At 32.1% G+C, this 20,670-nt stretch overlaps 1 pseudogene; it reads left to right on the top strand.

Annotated features, from left to right (window-relative positions):
* Window positions 1–5: 5 nt before the first annotated feature.
* On the top strand, window positions 6–585 carry LOC141518100 (jupiter microtubule associated homolog 2 pseudogene; annotated as a pseudogene).
* The last annotated feature ends 20,085 nt before the right edge of the window (window positions 586–20,670 follow it).

The raw sequence follows: 20,670 nt of genomic DNA, 5'->3' as shown, positions 1-20,670 counted from the left end.
CCAGCATGTTCCAGGAGCAGGAGACCAAGGGCAGCAAGCCGAGCTCCAGGGTAATGAACCCCCCCGGGGTGGAATCTCAAGCAATCTCTTTGGAACTCCAGAAGAAGTTACTCGTTCAAATAGAGCAAATTGAATGGCTTCTAATATCTTTGGAGCACCTGAGGAACCTCAGAATACACCCAAAAGGTCAAATCCTCCAGGAGGCAAAGGAAGTGGTATCTTTGAAGAAATTACTCCTGTACAGGCTTGATCTCATTTGAATCCCCCTGGTGGGAAGACCAGTGATATCTTTGGGTCTCCAGTCAACATTACTTCATACACCCTTAACACACCCAAACAAGCCCAAGGATCATATTGTTTTACGTGAAGGTGAAGACACAAAATTGCAACTTAGAGATACAGAAAATACACCATCTTTCCAAAGAACATGATGAGAAATGTGACCAAGGAAAAGAGGAACGAGCCAAGGAAACTGAGTCTAAACTCACGATTGACAACCATGAGCCCAGGTTGGGCCCCGGGCCTCATTCTCACAACAAAGTCCTCAACCTACCAGGTGGCAAATCCAGAATCTCTTTCTACTAAAGGAAACTAATACCATCATCTTCAGACTAGAAACTCTTAGGGTGTCAAGATTTATAGTTTCTAATTAGTACAAGCTGGGGTGGGGTGGGGTGGGGAGGGAAGGAATTGGTGATTTATGTGAAGACTTTCATGTAGCTCCCTGCTCAAACTTGTCTTTTAGAAACATCAAGGGCTACATAGGACCAGGGGTCACAGAGCCTTTCAGGAAATAGAGAAAACAAATGTTGTCAGAGCAAGGAACTCCCTGGCTTTGCATCCAAGAATTAGTTCCAGATATGAGAATCATTGATAGAATGAAAGAAAATGGGGAAAGAGTAAAATCTTCATAGGTACCAGGAACACCTGTGTTTTGGTGGGCAACTATTCATCTAAGGATGGTCCTGTAGCAGAAATCATTGACAGTGTCATTGGGGAACTAAAAACCCAGGTGAATGATGTGTTGAATAGCTTCCTGAGGGAATGTTCCCCTCCCTTGTCTGGTAAAGAGATACAACTTGTGTTTCAGAAGGGTAATTAATCATTTACTTCAGAATCCTTAAATTATAATTATACAGGACTTTTACCTTTTATGGGAGCACTACTAATATTTGAGAAAATGAGTGTTAAATCTATTTGAGTCCTTTTAAGTTTGCCTTCATGATGCATTCTTCTTCAGACATCCTATGAGGATTTTTGACCTCTTTCCCACAACAGTCTGGGAAAGACTCCCTAAGATGCATCTTGAAATGTTATTGCACTTGATTTGACCTCTGCAAGTGCTTATTAGTTAATTTTCGTTTTCTCTTGTTTATGCATCTATTCTCCATGGAAGATTTTTGCCACCAGATCATCCAGGGCATCTGTAGCTTCTGTCATTTGGAAGGCTCTTTGCCTGATTTTAAATCCAAAGGTCTGTCATATATATGAGAGAAAGTTGGATCCCTTATTAACTGATTTTTAAAGTTAATAATATCTCCCTGCCATTCTGTCTCATAAGCCTTAAATGCCTTTGACTGCCTGTGAAGTTCACTAATGGTGAACAAACTACTTTCACAAACCACAATACTTTTCTAACCCAGAGGAATGGGGCCTTATAGTCTTTTTTATAGGCCTTATTGATCTATTTCTTTTTGATAATTTGGTTATTCATATTTTTCTAAGACTTTTTTTTACTGTAATCAGTTGATGGGGAGGAGACCAAATCACTGAGAACCTTTAGTTCTTCAAAACAAACATTTTGGACAATATGTAAAAAGTCAATTTTAATACTGTTCAAATACCAGCTTGAGAAACTGCTGATGATTTTGAAATCATATATGAAACCTTAGTTATATAGGTACGCTGAAGAATAAACGGAGTCACAAATATCTACAATATTCTGCCTAGTGAAACTGGAATCATTAGATCTGGAAATCACCTAGATGGGTAGCATAATATCAAGTGGATAAATAGGATTTTTTTTGAAGTGGAAATCATGGACTACAATTTTCTTGAAATTTTCTACAGTATGACTAAATAACAACAAAATGTACAATTTCATACACCTCGAAAAAAATTATTCATAGATTTAGAGGTAATTATGTCTCCCTGATAATCTTTGGCTAACTGAGTGGCTGGGATATGCATTGCTATTTCTCATGAGTTCTCATCCAGTTAAATTCCTTCATATCATTTAACCAGGTGCATTTGCCAAATGAAAACTACTGATTGACATCAATTACCTTTGAGTTAAAAAGAAAAATTGAGAAAATGCTGCAGATGAGTCACAGAACATACCTCTGCAAAATAGGATTGAAGGGGAGAATTTTTCCCAAGGAGAGATGGTTCTAGCTTCATTTTTGTAGGCAGAAACAATAACGCTACCCCAAATTCGGAGATAGTCTCCATTCTTCACCCAGACACATGTAACCGATAGTGCCCACACATGAATCACAAGATGAAATAATTTAAAACCTGACCTCTATTGACTAACTGTTGTAAGTATTTTTTTTCTTGAGTAGCCTTAAGGGACAGACATATAATCTCTGAGATCATATGGAAAGTTGTTTGAATTGTGTAGGATCTATCAGAGTTTACACTCTGTTGGCATTGTCTTCAAAAAAATAATGTATGATTCTATTATGAGGTATTGTAATTGGATTTTTCTTGATAAACAGAGAAAACAAAGTAAAAATCTACAATTTTAGAAGGAAAAATTATTGTGATCTAATAAATATAATAAGATGTTTCATGTTAGGATCAGCTAAAGATAAAAAGTAAATATTCTAGATTTAAAAAAATTTTAATTTCATTTTTTTAAATAAAAAGATATTCTTTTGCTGGAATGTAAACTACCTAAAATCAGGGATAATTTTGCTTTTTCGGTATCTCCAGTGTTTATCCATTACAATGCAGGAATCATGGTAGGTGCTTAATAATTTCTTGCTTATTAATAAATTAATTGAAGAAATCGAGTTCTATATTCCTAAATACTTCATTGACATTCTTCAATCATATAGCTTTATCTCTTTGTCCATTACATTTTAGTGTCTACTTTTATGATATTTTTTAGTATTATCCATGTTTGAGTGAAGAACAATTCTGATTTTGTTTTGCATTTTGTGTTTCTTGAGATACAACATTTCTTTTAGGAAAAATATACAAAAATTGAAGTCTTTGGGTCAATTATTAATATTTCATATTTATTTCAATTTGCAGCTTCATTGCAATCTAGAGCCAGAGCTGGACACAATTTTTTCACTTGAGGTAGGAAAATGTTCATTTTCTTTGCTTCTATTTATTATTAAACCTATGCTCATAATTCACTGGAGTGAATCTTCCAATTATGGAGAAACTTAGAACAGTTTTCACTATAAATGTAGGCATCCTCTTGATTTCTCTACCCTCATTGTTCTCAACTTTTAGATGCACTTCAGTAGATTTTTAAAAAAGTTTTTGTTTTGCCATTCTGAATAGATTTAAGATTAATTTATTCTTTTTTAAAATGTATTAATTTATTTTCATTGATGTGTGCATGTATATTTTAAAGTTACAAAATTTCCTTCCATTCTCCCTTTGACCCCACACCACTTCAGTAGCACCCAGTCAGCTAAGCATTGTACATTGTTATTTTGATGAACATGTTTACAGATTAATAATTTTGAGTATGAGGAATTAGGATTAGGGGAATGAGCTGGATGGGGATAATACAGTCCATAGCCAGTATAATATAATTGTCCTAGCTCTCTAGACTGCTGAGAGAAGCAGCTTCCATCAAGGTTGTTCATTTCACAATGTTGTTGATGTTTATATTGTTCTCATGGTTCTATTCCCTTTGCTCAGCATCAGATCTCATGTCACTTCATGCTTCTCTAGAGTCCAACCATTTATTGAACAATAATATTCCATTGTATTCTTGTGCCATAACTTGTTTAGTCATTCCTAAATTAATGGGTATCCCCTCAATTTCCAGTTCTTTGGCACTAAATAAAAAGAAGTTCTAAGAATATTTTGGAACATGTAGGACTTTTCTTTTTTTTAATAATTTCTTCTAGATATAGACCTAGAAAAGGAATTGCTGAGTCAAATGGTATGAAGAGTTTTATTGCTTTTTGGATATAGTTCCACTTTGCTCTACAGAAAGTTTGGATCCTTTCAAAACTTTACCATCAATGTCCCAACATTAATTCTATTCTATGGATGTAACTGTCCAAGCTTACTGGATGTCAGGAGTAACAATCCTGGAAAGAAGGATATTCATAGTTCACAGTTTTATAGTAAGTCAGGCAGGGTCAGAGGTAAGGATGTTTTGGTAAACAGGCACAATGGTGGGTGTAACCCTGACACTAAGGAAATTTGAAATAGACTTGATATCCTTACCATGATTGTCCTTCAATCTGAGGTTTCATATTCATAGACTTCCAATATATGTCCTCCTTTCAGAGAGTGAAATACCCTGGTTCCCTCGCAACAAACAGATATAACACTGTATTGGGGTGACAGTATATTTTGTATTATGGTTGTGAAAAAATGTATTTTGAGTAAAGAAAAACTTTGAAAATTCTTGCTCTCAAATTTCAGTCACATTCACTATATAAATGTTTATCTTCTACTCTGTGGAGAGAGAAATTCATTAGGCATTGGAAAAGGGTGGATGGAAGCAAAAATTAAATAAAGCACAGCATTTGATCTTATGGAACCCATAAATTATTCCATATTAGTAGGGTATACCAAACACAAGTGTAGTACAACATTGCACATGATAAATTATACAAAAGATATAAAGGGCAAAAATGAATGTCATTTTTCTGAAAGGATCATGAGAAAGATGGCAACCCTACCTATCTTTGGTCTTCAGAAGAAATTGCATCCTATTGATAATTAATAAGATCATTGATAATCACCTTGTTCAGTGTTGATCATCAAGAAGATGATATTTGATCTGTAACATAAAGCTTAGGATTTCTTTTTTTAATTTATTTATTTATTTTCATCCATTTGTACATGCATATTTCCAAGTTACAAAATTTCCCTCCTCCTTCCCTTCCCACCCACCTCCCCTCAGCAGGGAGCAATCAGGTTCACTTTTTATATACATAGGTAGATAATTGGACATTATTTAATAAAATAATGTTTCAGCATAGAAAGTCCATGAATATATTTTTTTCTGATGAATATTGGTCTGTATTAAGTGTGACAAATAGAGAAAACTGGGAATAAAACATGAAAGCAATCAATCAATACAGTTGTTCAATTGAGTAATTACAAGTCATAATTTTAGTTTTTTTAGAAATAAACTTTTATTAATCATTGAAATCTGATAAAAGTTGCCCAGTTGATTATTAAATATTTCTTGAGTTTAGAATTGAAATATTGATTTTATTTAGTAGTCATAGAAATTCCTGCTTTTTTCTCTGAACTCAAATTGCCAACTACTCTGAGTATTGAGCTTGTAGTTAATAAGTCCTTGGTTCAACTTCTATCTGACACAGAATGGTTCTCTGATCATTGAAAAATGACTTAAGGTTCAAAAGAAACAGCAGTAAATGACTAAAGTAATCTAGACATTTAAATTGTTGGGAAAACAGGAAAACAGTATGGCAAAAACTAGCTAGAGACCCACTTCTCATATCCTATGCCAAAATAAGGTTAAAATGGGTTCAGAATTTAGAAAGAGCAACACCTTAAATAAATTAACAGATCAAGAAATAATTTATCTATCAGATCCATGGAAAGGGGACAAATTTATGACAAACAAGAATTAGAGTACATTATAAACTGAAAAATTAAAATTAATAAATTTATGCACTAATTAAAATCAATGCTGCCAAAAGTGGATGAAAAACAGACACCTGGGAAATAATCTTTGCAACTAGAAGTTCTGATAAAGTTCTCATTTCTAAAATACGTAGTTAACTGCATCAAATTTATAAGGTTACAAGTCATTCTCCAATTGATAAATCAAAAGATATGAGTAGGCAGTCTATAAAATAAGAAATTAAAGCTATTTATAATTATATGAAAAAATGCTCCAAATTTTTATTGAATAAAGAAATAAAAATTAAAACAATTAAGAGGTATCATCTTATACTGGTCAAATTGACTAAGATGGAAAAAAAAGGAAAATGATCAAAGTTGGAGAGGTTGTGGAAGGATTGGGACAATAATGCATTGCTGGTAGAGTTATGAACTGATTCAACTATTCTGTAGAGCAACATGTAATTATGCCAAAAGAACAATAATTCTGTTCATACACTTTTACCAAGCAATTCCAATTCTAGGCCTATATCAGAAGAAATCATAAAAAATGGAGAAGTTCACATGTGTTCCAAAATATTCATAGCAGCTCTTTTTGTAGTGACAAGCAATTGGAAATTGAGGGGATGCCCATCAATTGGGGAATGGTTAAACAAGTTAGGGTACATAAATATTATTGAATATTATTGTTCTATTAGAAACCATAACTCATACTCTAGAGAAGCATGGAATGAATTATCTGTCTGATGATAAGCAAAGGGAGCAGAACAAAGAGAACAAACTACAGATTAACAACATTGTGAAATGATCAACCATGATGGATGATGCTGTTCTCAGAAGTTCAGACAGCTAGGGCAACCCTTTTACACTGGCTATGGACATTGTTGTCCCCACACAGAGGAGGAAAAAAAAAAGCAAACAAAAACAAAACAAAACAAAAAATTTTTCAAAATCTGATGAACACTGCATTCACTTAAAAAAATCTCATATATTTCTTTTTTCTTAATCCTATTTCCTCATGTTGAAAATGACAAATCTGTAAACATGTTTAACACAAAAGTGTATTTACAGTATTAAATTGACTGTTCACTTCTGAGGGAAGGAGTCTGGGAAAGGAGGGTGAAAGGAAATTATGCAACTTAAAACTATACACATGAATATGGATGAATATTGAAAATTTTTCTTTACCTGTATTTGTATGAAATAAAATATCAATTAAAAATAAGAATGAAAGAAAAAGGATTTAATGTTTTCATACTCCCAATAAACTCTCTTAAACCATGAATTGACAAAGAATCTTACAAGATGTAAATTGAGGGAAAATCCAACTTTGAATTTTTCCATACCTAAAAAGCACTATAAAGAATCAAAAGGTCTTTTACCCTCCGTTCACTAAAAAAAGGAGAAGAAAGAAAAGAAAAAAAAAATGTGCAGGAGAATTTCCTGGCCCAAAATGAGGCAGGACAATAAGAAGCTGCCAAAATTGTTCTTAAAACAACATTGAGGGGCGGCTAAGTGGCATAGTAGATAAAGCACCAGCCTTGGAGTCAGGAGTACCTGTGTTCAAATCTGGCTTCAGACACTTAATATTTACCTAATTGTGTGGCCTTGGGCAAGCTACTTAACCCCATTTACCTTGCAAAAACCTAAAAAAAACCACTGAGGGGTGGTTAGGTGGTGCAGTGGGTAAAGCACCAGCCCTGGAGTCAAGAGTACCTGGGTTCAAATCCAGTCTCAGACACTTAATAATTACCTAGCTGTGTGGCCTTGAGCAAGCCACTTAACCCCATTTGCCTTGCAAAAAGCTAAAAAAAAAACATTGAAGGAAGCCTCTAAATAGACATTAAAGTGACAAAACGCCACAAAACAAAGTGTAAGAAATTTTCAGAAAAATTTCTTGGAGAAACTTATGGAAAAAGTCTGTCCCACATAAGTAAAAGGGAGATATCATCCATTGTTAATGGGGGATTTGAGAAGTGAGTTGGAAGCTCTTTGCTACAGTATAGCTCAATTACAACACAGTTCAGGTTCTAGCTCTGTAGACCAGCAATGAGGGTAATAACCCTATCTCAGAGAGCAAAGTTTGATCCTAAGAATACTGGTGCAGTATTGGACAACTCTGGCATATTGAGCAAACTTTGAGCACCAAAACATGGTAGAGTAGAAAGCCAGGGACAGAGCCCTTGTCCCCAGCATAAAATGTTTGGGATTATACACCTTATCATATAGGAGGAGAGCTTAGTTATCAAGTTGAGCAAAGAAAATGCTAAGCATTGACAGATATTTTTCTGATAGCACTGATAAAAATGCCATCTCAGAATCAGAAAGCAGTGACAAAATACCTATATTTAAAGTTGGTTTTATGAAATTGTTTCAAATCCAAAAAGACCTCTTGGAAGAGGTCAAATTTTAAAAAGAAGAGAAGAGAGGAAGAATAAAATTTGTGAAATGAATTAAAGTTATGCAAAATAATTATGAAATTTTAACTTAAGAATTTAAAATAAAAATGACTAAAAAGAAAAAGAAATCAATTACTCCAAAAGTAAAATTAACCAATAGGAAAGGCCACAAAAAAGATGACTGAAGAAAATAGAACTCTAAAAAGTAGGATTGGACAAATGCAAATGAATTATGCTATGGATTCCAAGATTCCATTAAACGAAACCAAAACATGGGAAAAAAAAAAGAAAAAGAAAGGAACCATATTAGGGGTAATGATCAATATGGGAAATAGATAAAGAAGAGATAATGTATGAATTATTGGTCTACCTGAAATCCATGATCAGAAACAGACAACATCTTACTGGAAAACTATTATACAATAAAGAGATAAACTCATCCAGGGAAGAATTCATCGATCACCCCAAGAAAGAAACAAATAGATCATTCCATAATGAAACTTTAAAGAATATTATAATCAAATTTCAGAATTTTCAGCTAAAGGAGAAAATACTGCAAGCAACCAAAAAAAGAAGCAATTTAAATATCATTGAGTCAAGATTACACAGGATTTAGCAGTTTCAATATTAAAGGAGCAAAAGAACAAATGAGATTGGATTAAAATCAAAACTCAACTACTCTGAAAAATTTAGCATATTCTTTCAGGGGAAAAGATTTTCTGTTTGGTTCTATTTTTTAATCAATGTAATAGGGACTTTCAGACTTACCTGATTAAAAAATAGAACCAAACAGAAAATTTGATCTTCAAATAAAAGATTCAAGAGATGAATAAAAAGGTAAATGGAAAGGGGCGAAAATGTTAGTTAATAAGACTAACCTCTCTACATTATGCCACATGAAAACAATATTTGTAATGTTTGATAATTCTATTTATTATAGGACAATTAAAAGTACCATATTAGAGGATTTGGAATTAAATTCACTGCAATGTGATAAAACTTTTAACTCCTAAAGGTGACATTTATACTGGGACAATTAGAAGGAGGGTACATAGAAAGGTTGTGTGGGTATAGGTTGACTGTGATATTATCAAACTATTAAATCCTAAAGGTTTTATTCATATTGAGACAGTTGGAGGGTTTGTAATCAGAAAGAACCTGTAGAGTATAGATTGATAATGATGTAAGGATTATAATGCCTCTTGAGAACTGCCCTTCTTTCAGGATGGTTAAATGAAGTATACTTTGATAGAAACAGTAGGTTCAAGAAAGAGTATTACATAATTGTAATAAAAAGAGAATGGGAAAAAGAGATTAGAGGATAATTAATACCACATGAAAAGGCACAATAGACCTAATATTTTAGAGGAAAAGAAGGTAGGCTTTGAACACTAAGTAAATATTCTCATCAGTTTGGGCTTAAAGAGCTAATGATATAAATTCCCAACAGGGTTTAGAAATTTATACTACCCTTTAGGGAAGTGGGGGGGGAGAAAGAAAATGTAATAAAGGGATGATAAAGTAGAGGAGAAAAGTAACAGTAAAAAAGAATAAAATGGAAAAGGGTGATAATAAGGGAAATGAGTTGATAAAAGATAGGGCAGATTGAGGGAAGAAGAAGTCAAAAATAAAACAATGGTGAGGAGTAATGGGGGAAAAATAATGGGATAAATAGGGAGAACATAGAGGGGATGGAAATACAGAGTTAGTAATCATAATGGTGAATGTGAAAGGGCTGAACTCTAGAAAAATGGAAGTTGATGGCAAAATTGATTAAAAGCCTAAATCCTACAATATGTTTTTAAAAGAAACACATTTGAAGCAGAAAGATGCACAAAAGTAAAGGTAAAAGATCAAAGCAGAATATATTATGAGATAACAAGTGAAACCAGTGATAATACACTTTATCTCAGACAAAGCAAAAACAAAAGTAGGTCAAATTAAAAGGGATAAGGAAAGAATCTATATCTTCTTCAAAGGTACCATAGGAAATCTCTGTGAAACCAGTAGCTCCCCAACACAAGGTCTTAGGATAATGAAGAAAGGCCAGCACAAATGACAGTCCATAGAAAAATTCTTGGAAGGAAAAGACACTAACTCAGAGATACCTAGAATCACTTGAGGAGAATATGATCTGCTCTCCAGCACAGAAAGACTTCCTTGAAGAAATAAGGAAGGAGTTTAAAAATCAATTGGAAAATTTGGGAGAGAAAATTAACCCCTTGCAACAAGAAAATGATTCTCTCAATACTTCAACTGATCAAATGAAAAACTCTTACAAAAATAGAATTGACAAATTGGAAAACGAGTTGCAAAAGGTAAAGAAACTCAAGAGAAAATTAACACCTTGTAAGAAGAAAACAAATCCTTGACTTGCTCATTCCATCAGTGCAACAATCCTGGACAATTTGTGGCTATCTACGACGGAGAGTACCATCTTTATCCAGAGAAATAATTGTGGAGTTTTAATAATGACCAAGGACTATTACCTTTAATTTAGGGGAAAAAACTGATATCTTATTATGTAATCTTTCTATCTCTTAAACTTTATTTTTCTTCCTTACGCATATGATTTCTCTCTCATCATATTCAACTTGGATCAATGTATACCATGGAAGCAATGTAAAGACTGGTAAAATGCCTTCTGTTAGGGTGGGGGTGGGGGGAGGGAAGCAAGATTAAGAGGGAAGTTGTAAAAACTCAAAATAAATAAAATCTTTCAAAGAAAAAAAAGAATGAAGGTGAAACATCATCATCATAGAATGTGGAAAGGTTATGACCAAGAAGGGACTGATAACATAAGAAATTGCAAATTGGAAGAATTTGACTACATTAAAACAAAAGATTTTTCAAACAAACAAAACCAGTGATTAGAAGGAATGCAGAAAGATGGGAAATCATTTTTAGGGTAATGTTTCTGATAAAGTCTTCATTTATGAATTACAAAATACTGATTCAAATTTATAAGTATATAAGGCATTCTGCAATTGATAAGTGATCAAAGGATATGAAGAGGTAGTTTTTATATGAAATTAAAATCTAGTCATATAAAAATGGTCCATATCATTAATGATTAGAGAAATGCAAATTAAAGCAATTCTGAAGTACACCTCACATTTATCAGGTTGGATAAGATGATTAAAATAGGAAATTGAACAATGCTGGATAGAATATAAGAAAATGGGACATTGCTGCACTGTTGGTATGACTCAACCATTCTTGAGAGCAATTTGAAACCATGTTATAAGAACGAGAAAACTATACATTCCCTTTGATCTATCAAATGCATTACATGGACCATATCCCAAAGATATCATAAAACGTGGAAAAGAACTACATGCACAAAAATATTTATAGAAACTCTTATCATAGTGGCAAAAATTGGTAACTGAAAGGGAATAACACCAATTGTGGAATGGCTAAACAAACTATGGTATCTAAATGGTATGGAGTACTATTCTTCTATATGAAATCATGAATCACCTGACTTCAAAAATGCCTGAAACTGATGCAGAGTGAAGTGAGAAGAACCAACAGACAATTGTAGATATTAACAACAACAATTTGAAATGATGGATACAACACCTCTCAGCAGTTCAGTGATCAAATGCAATCCTGAGAGACCTTTTAAGTAAAGCACCATCCACATCCAGAGGAAAACCTACAGTTGCTGAATGCAGAGCAAAGCATATTATGTTCACTTTTAAAACTTCATTATTTTTTCTTTCTTTCTCATGATTCCCCCCTAAGTTCTAATTATTCTTTCAAATTATGATTACTATGGAAATATGTAAAACACAATTATACATGTAAAAATATAACAGATTGTTTTCTACTGTCAGGAAGGATGAAGTAAAGAAGGATGATTGGAAAACATTGAAATCAAAAACTTGTAAAAAGATACATGTAGAAAACAACACATAAAATGTAGTTGGAAAATAAATAAATTATAAAAAATGAAAACGTAAAAAGTTAAATGTATAAAGGCAAATTTTCCTTTCCTAATAAACTGACAGAACATTTCCTGAATGTGTGGTGTATTTTTAACCTAGTAAATTAAATTCAGAGTCAATTAAGCCTAATGATCTTGGTTGTTTGGAAAATTTCAAAAATGGAGTTCTCAAAGCATTAAACTTGATATCCAGGAGGTATGGTAAGAGGTTGCTATGAAAATGCTTATTTAAATAGATGAAGAGAACTTTTCAATGCTGCACATACCCTCTAGTAAACTATACAGCTGATTATAACAAGGTATCACCAATCTGTGCAATATAGGTAAGTTAATTTTATGGGAACCATAACTTTTAAATTTTATTACACTTTTTATAAGTTAGCAAAATTCTCTTTGAATATCCCCTTGAATTAATGTATTAGGGAAAAACTAGAATAGAAGATGGAGATTTCAATCTAAATTATAATTATTTCCTACATCTGTTCTGATATATTTAGAATGTTTTGTGCTTGTAAATTAGGTGTTAATGAAATAAAAATGCTGTAACCATGTGGAACATCAGAACAGCAATTGAATGAAGACAATTCTATAAATTCTCCAAAGACTCTTTATGGTAGGAAAAGCTCTGGAGACTTAACCTGCTACATACACAGAATATGCCTTCCTACAGTGAATGTTAGTTTCAAAGTGGAGTCCTGAAAATAACCAAAGAGTGCATCTTGGTTGGGCAATTTCCTTTTAAAAAAAAGTAACCTATTTCACTGTTTGGTTTTTAATTTCTGAGGAACTTGGCTATACTTCATGAAAAAGACATCTTTTTAAAACAGCTTTTCCAAATATTTTTCTTGGAAGCATATGGCCAAAATGTGATTGTTTCTCCTTAGAAAATAACCTGGGAGTTTTAGATAATATGTATTTTCTTCTCTGCTAACTATTAATATATATTTCATAGTTTTGTGATAATATGATTCTATTCTTCAAATCTGTACAAAAATTATTCTGAAAGTTATATATGATTTTTGTACAAGGAATTTTTTTGCAAAAATGATTTTATGGGGAGATACATAAAGCTAGGAAACTGTAGGAGTAAAAATTAATGATTTTTAATGTCATATGTGAAAGTGCTTATTACTGTTTGAATACAATTAGGAATTTTTGGCATTTACTATAAAGTTTTCATTTGTTAGATTTAAAAAAAATTGTTTTATATCTTTTGTTGAAATTGATTTTTAAATCTCTCAGGATCTATTTTTGAAACTTTAAGTAGAAAGTTCTAAGATAAATAAGAAGTAATTCATTTTTTTTAGTTCAGTATCAACAAATTGCATAGAACTATTTCAGTGTTTCATTTAGTTATAATTATTGTAAATTTCTCTCTCTTTCCTATGTTTTTGCATAGATCTAGAAAGAATATTGAAAATCTCAATAATCTTTCTCAATTGTTGCATGAAGTCATGGTAGCATAGTAACAACTTACTGTTATAGAACCTATTTAAGATGCTACAGTTGAATTCTAATAAAGAAACATTTTTTAAAATGTTTTAAAGAGAAATCATTTTTTAAAATGATTTTAATTAAATGAGTAATTTTATTGGAAGTTAAAATTTACAGTTACATTGAAAATCTTCAAATAATTCCCATTTTGTATCTCAATACTTCTCAACATTAAAATCACTTTTTGCAAAAATATTTCATGTGACAGGTGCTAAAATTCATACCAACATTTCAAGAGACATTTTAGGGCAGAGAATTGATAACTTCGGCTGAGCAAATTCTTAAAGTATTCCTGTATAATTGTGTGATACTTCTTAAAATGTTGTATTTTACTGATTCAAATTATATTGTTGATCATTTTTCTTTATATTTTAGAGAGGGATCTTTGAAATATAAACTTGAAGATAAATTCCTACATATGAGAGAACAACTTCCATTATATTTTGAGCAGTGTTTTGGGGAAGTACTAGTATGAAAAAATTTCAAAGGTTTAGGATTATTAGTTTTGAATATTCATAGGCAAACATTAAAGCTAAAGGTAAAACATTAATGAGAGAATTCAAAAGGTTTTCATTTACAACCAAAAGAAGTTATCCAGAGACGTTGTTTCTCCTAAAAATCCAAATCAAATAAAGGAAAGAAATTGTGAACCTTTTGAGAAAAAAAAATTATCCCTAGCACTTCCTAGATAAAACCAATATGATGGAGAGATGTTAGGAGGCACCCAGATCATTTTTTAGTTTCCCCGTGAAACAACCTCAAATGGAAATCTCTGAACAGATACTTAAGTGACAGATGCAACAAAAATACATACCTGAAGCAACTTTTCAGCTCAGGTTATCTTGGAATAACTTTAGAAAAGGTGTCTTACGGGGGTATAAAGGGAATACAGCCTAACATAGGTGAAGAACTTGAAAACCTGTAGGAGGCTCTTAAACACAACTCAATTCATTAAACAAGGCCCTTGGCACAGTATAACAGGCCACCAATGAGGGCATCAGTCCCGGGTAGAAGGCATACTGTGAGCTGCAGAACATCAGATGAAATAGGCAAAACTAAGTAAAGATACTCCACAGTAGAGAAAGTCATAAGCACCTGAAAACCCATTATAAGATGTCAGGGAATAGACCCTTGGCCTTAGAACAAAAAGCTTTTTACTGTATATATATCTTGCACTTATGACATGAACAAAAAAATGTCAAAAGAATAGAAAACAACTGTGCTGATAGGGAAGATAAAAATGAAAAGTGAAAAAAAAAGTGCCAAAATGGCCTCAATGAGACTTCCTAGACTCAAAATGGATTATGAATTGATCTCAAATCTTAAAATCCTCTTGGAAGAGCTCGAAAAGTATTTTAAACAGTAAATAAAAGAGGAAAAAGAAAAATTGAAATAAATGAGTCATGAAGAATTATGAAAAACCTAGGAAAGGAAACACAAAAATTGACTAAAGAGAACAATAGCTTTAAAAGGAGAATTGACCAAATGGAAGAAAAAAGCTTCTTCAAAAGTAGAATTGAGGGTCAGCTAGGTGGCTCAGTGAATAGAGAAATGGCTCTGGAGTCAGGAGGATCTGAGTTCAAATCTGACCCCAGACACTTATTAATTACTTAGCTGTGTGACCTTGGGCAAGTCACTTAACCCCCATTTCCTTGGCAAAAAAAGTAGAATTGAAATGAAATACTAAAGCTAACAAGAAAATAAATCTTTCCATTTGAATTGGCAAGTTGAAACTATTGACCCTAAGAGAAATTAACAATCCTTTAGGCTGAACCAAATGACTGGAAGAAGAAAATGTAAGGTATCTCTCATTAAAAATGAACAGTCAGAAAAAATAGTAAAAGGAGAATTGGTCTTCCTGAATTACTGGACTATCTGAAAACCCTGTTCAATAAAAAGGGCCTGGACACAATATATTTCAGAAAATTATCAAGGAAAAAGTACATTAATATCCTAAAATAAAGGGTAAAATTTTCCTTGACAGAATACACTTATCACTTCCAGAAAGAGATCTCAAAATAAAAATTTCAAGGAATATTGAGGACAAATTCTAGAATCATCAGTTAAAAGAGAAAATACTTTAAGCAGTCTATTCAAATACCAAGTTTTAATTTTGGTAGGACTTCGTGGCTTCAACATTAATGATTCAGGGATTTAGAAATAAAATTCCAAAAGGCAAAGAAACTTGTATTACAAGCAAGAATCAATGACCCAGCAAAATTGAACATAGTCTTTCAGGGGGAGAGGATGAACATTCAACAAAATTGGGGATTTTCAAACTTACTAGATAAAATAAACATAACTGAACAGAAAACTTGATCTTGAAATATAAGACTCAAGAGATTCATAAAAAGATTAATGGAAAGAACAAAACAGCATGAATCAAAATAGAAGATAATACTTGAGATTTTAAAGACATATATCTTGACAAATAAAAGGAGTGAATGGTGACAGAGGGTTTGAGTAAAAAGTGACTATGATTTCATTCTACTTGTAATTTAAAAGTGTATTTGTTTTTTAGGTTATTTTTTGGCAAGGCAATGGGGTTGAGTAACTTGCCCAAGATCACACAGCTAGGTAATTATTAAATTTCTGAGGTTCAATTTCAACTCAGGTACTCCTGACTCCAGGACTGGTGCTCTATTCTCTGTGCCACCTAGCTTCCCTCTAAAAACTGTATTTATATCAGGAAACTTGAAAACAGTATACTTAGGCAGAAGGTATGGGTATAAGACAAGCATAAAGCAATTAAGACATGGAAAAAATGTACTATGTTGTTTGACGAATGGGCAGGCCAAGAGAGTAAATAGTAACACATAAAGATCCACAAATGACTTATTATAAAAGTGGGAAATGGGGAGTATGAGTATTGAGTGAATCTTGTGCTCAAGAGATCCAAGACAATGAAAATAATGAGTTATCATACCAAAAATTTTGTAATGCAGCAACGGCAATTATAAGGGGAAATTTTATATCTCTGAAAGCTTTCATGAATAAAAAAGAAAGAGAATTTCAATGAGTTGGAAATAGAATTTAAAAAGTTAGAAAAAGAACAAAAATTCCTAGTTAAATTATTAGAAATTCTAAACATCAGAAAGAGAATAGAAAGTATGAAAAATATTGAATTATTTTATAAAACTAAGAATTGGTTTTGCAAAAGATTAATGAAATAGAGAAAACTTTGGTTAATTTGTTTAAAAAAAAAGAAAATTAAATTACCAGTATCAAAAAAGTGTGAATTTATCACCAATGGAGAGGCAATGAAATTAATAATTTGGAGATGCATGTTGCCCAAATATATGACAGTAATTCTGACAATCGAAATGAAATAAATGAATATCATGGTGCTAATACCTAAATTGAGAACAAAGAAAACAGAAAGAAAATTATTGACCAATCTTGCTAATGAATATTAAGGCAAAAATTTTAAATAACATATTAGAAAATATATTAGAATAATTCATCACTAAGTTAATACTCTAAAATCAAGTCGTATTTATACCAGGATTGCAAGGATGATTCAACATTAAGAAATCAATCAATATATTGACCTTATCAATAACAATATTCTCATAAATCATGGGATTATACCATATTTCCCCTTATGTTAGAAATACCCTTTTTTGAAAAATTTGGGGTTTAAAACTGGGAGTGTATTATATAATGGTGATAGATTTTTCACTTGCATTTCCCGCTTTTTCACACTTGTTTTCTTTGAGTTCACTGTTTTGGATTTTTTTACTGGTATTTCAGACTACATTTTGCCACATCCTGCCCAGAAATGGCTCAGAAATAAAAAAATTCATGCAGTGCTGAATTCAAGTTCACAGTGATCCAGTTTGCAAAAGTGAATGGAAATTATGATGCTGAATGTCAGTTTGGTCCTCTTCGGAGAAAACAATCCAAGATTGGTTATGGGAAGAAGAAACCAGAGCAGAAAATGACCATGAGAGACAAGTCAAACAAATGGCCTGATTTGCAGAGGGAATTAAAAAGCAAATAGCAATTGAAATTCATGTGTCCACAAGGATGATTCAGTATGAGGCAAGAAAAATTGCTGATGGAAAAAGAAGTTACAGATTTCAGAAGACACAATAATCCAATCATGAAATGGAAAGGCCTAAGCATGCGTCTACATACCAGACTTGCCCAAAAGATGCCTGAAAGCTATGAGCAGGAGGTTCATGAATTTCATGATGGTGAAAACTTCAATTCAATAATTTTATGTAATTTTTTTTCAAATTTTGGTTCCCAAAATTAAAGTACATCTTATACATGGGGCCATATGGTATGTTGATGGATGTGGAAATTTCTTGGCAAGAAAAAATCATTCTTCTTAATAACACTAAAGAGCCTAAGAATAGATGGAGTTTTCTTTAAAATGATAAGTAGTATTCATCTAAAATCATCAGCCAGTATTATGTGCATTTCCAGTAAGAACACGGATGATACAAGGATGTCTATTATCATCACTATTCTCCAATATTATGTTAAAATGTTGCATTTAGCAAGAAGAGATGTAGAAGAGCTTGAACAAATTAGAATAAGCAATATGCAAAAACAAACTCTCATTCTTTACAGATTATTTCACAGAATAATTAAACAATCCTAGACAATCAACCGAGAAACTATTTGAAACAATTACCATTTTGGCAAAGATGTAGGGTCTAAATTAACATATATAAATCATCAGCACTTCTTTATATTGCCAACAAAACTCAACAGCAAGAAAATGAAAGAGAAATTCAATTTAAAGTAACTGTTGTCATATAAAACCCTTGGGAGTCTACTTGCCATGACAACTGCAGAAATATGAGCATAATTGCAAAACACATTTCACACATAGACATATCTAAAGAATTGGAAAAAATGTCAGTTGCTTAGGTAAGCTGAGCTATTATAATAAAAATTTTAATTCTACCTGAATTACATTACTTCTTCAGAGCCACAACATTTCATCTAAAAATTTGTTTTATACAACTATTAAAAATTTGTAACAAAATTCATATGGTAGAGCAATAGGTGAAGAATATCAAAAGAAGTATGAAAAATGCAAAAGAAAGATTGCCTAGGAATTCTGCGTCTAAAATTATATAAAAAACTGAAGTCATCAAAATTTTATTGCTCTGGTTTAAAAATAGAGTGGTGGATAATTATAAATATTATGTACAAAAGAAAAAGTAATGAAAGGCTATAGTAATCTACTGTTTGATAAACCCAAAGATTCTACATTCTGGGATAAGAATTCACTGTTTGATAGCAGCTAGTAGGAAAATTGAAAAATAACAAGGCATGATGAGGCATAGAATAAAATTTCACATCCCAAAGATGAGGTCGAAATAAGTACATTATTTAGATGTAAAGAGAGATACTGTAACTCAATTAGAACAATAAATAGTTTATATGTAAGATGTATCAAGAGTGGAAAAGTTTATTCCTAAACTAGATAGAAAAAAATCATAAAATGCAAAATTCTTACATTAAATTAAGAAGCTTTCACACACACAAAAAATAATGCAACCAAGACTGAAGAAAGCTGGGTAACAGTTTTCATAGCTAGTATTTCTGTGAAAGGACTCATTTCTAAAATGTATGGATAACTGAGTCAAATTTATAAAAACAAGGTTCATTTCCAATAAATAGTCAATGGCTATGAATGAGTAGTTGGCAGATAAAAAAATTAAAGTAACTGTAGTTGCATAAAATGATCTAAATCATAATTGATTAGAGAAATGCAAATTAAAAAAGGTCTGAGGTCCCATCTTGCTTATCAATTTGACTAAAGTGACATAAAAGGAAAATGACCAGTTTTGGAGGGCATGTGGGGAAATTGGGTCACTAATGCACCATTGAAATAATCCAACCATTCTAGAGAGTAATTTGTAACTATGCAATGAAACTGTGCATGCCCTTTGATCCATCAATAGCAATACTAGAACTACCTTCCCAAAGAGATTATAAAAAAGGGGAAAATACGCACATATACAAAATTATTTATAACAGCTTTTTTTTGTAGTGACAAAGAATTGAAAATTGCTGGGATGCCTAAAACTGGGGATTGATTAAAAGCATTGTATTTATATGAATGTGATGGAGTACTATTGTCCTGTAAGAAATCATGAGTGGGTAAAATTCAGAAAAGCCTGGAAATATTTACAAGAAATTATGTTGGGTGAAGTGAGGAAAAGTATATTAACATGAACATTATGTGATAATAAGCTTTGATCAACCTAGATCTTCTCAACAGTTCTATGATCAGGGACAATTCTAATAGATTTGTAATGGAAAATGTCATCCATATCCAGAGAACAGTCTATGGAGTTTGAACACAGACCAAAACACTCTTCATTTCTAAAAATATTTTCTTATTGTTTCTTTCTTTCTAGTGTTTTTTCCCATTAATTCTGCTTCTTTTTCACACTATGATGACTAATATGGAAATATGTTCAACATGATTGTCCATAAAAAACCTATATCAAATTGCTCCTTTCCATGAATGGGTTGAAGGGAAGGGAAAGTGATAAATACTTGTGCAACTAAAAAACTTTACAAAAGATAAATATTGAAAACTATCCTTACATGGGAAATCTTTAAAATAAAATAATATAATTCAACATATCAATATATAAAGTATAGCACAATATACAAATATATAATTAAAATATAACAAATTAACATAACATCCAAAAATTACCCCAATATATATTTTCAGAGGAGTTCTACCTGTATTTGTCACTTGTTAAATTTTTCATATTTGTCCTCAGTTTTTACTATATGTCTCCTCTCTCATATATGTTTCTTTGGCTTAAATGAATCTATTGGAGCTTAGTAATTCCCCCTTTTTTTAAAGGAAACAACTCATCAGATTTTGTCATGATATTGCATTCTTTTATTTGCCATGACTTAATCTCCAAAATTCAGACATTCCTAAACACACACACACACACACACACACACACACACACACACGCATGCACAAACACACACACATTTATATCTCAATCTTTAGTTTCCTCCTTTCAGTTC

This window comes from Macrotis lagotis, chromosome 1 (genome assembly GCF_037893015.1).
Source record: "Macrotis lagotis isolate mMagLag1 chromosome 1, bilby.v1.9.chrom.fasta, whole genome shotgun sequence".
Taxonomy (NCBI): Eukaryota; Metazoa; Chordata; class Mammalia; order Peramelemorphia; family Peramelidae; genus Macrotis; species Macrotis lagotis.
The sequence above is the reverse complement of the archived record's forward strand: the minus strand, read 5'-3'. Positions and strand labels throughout refer to the sequence as shown.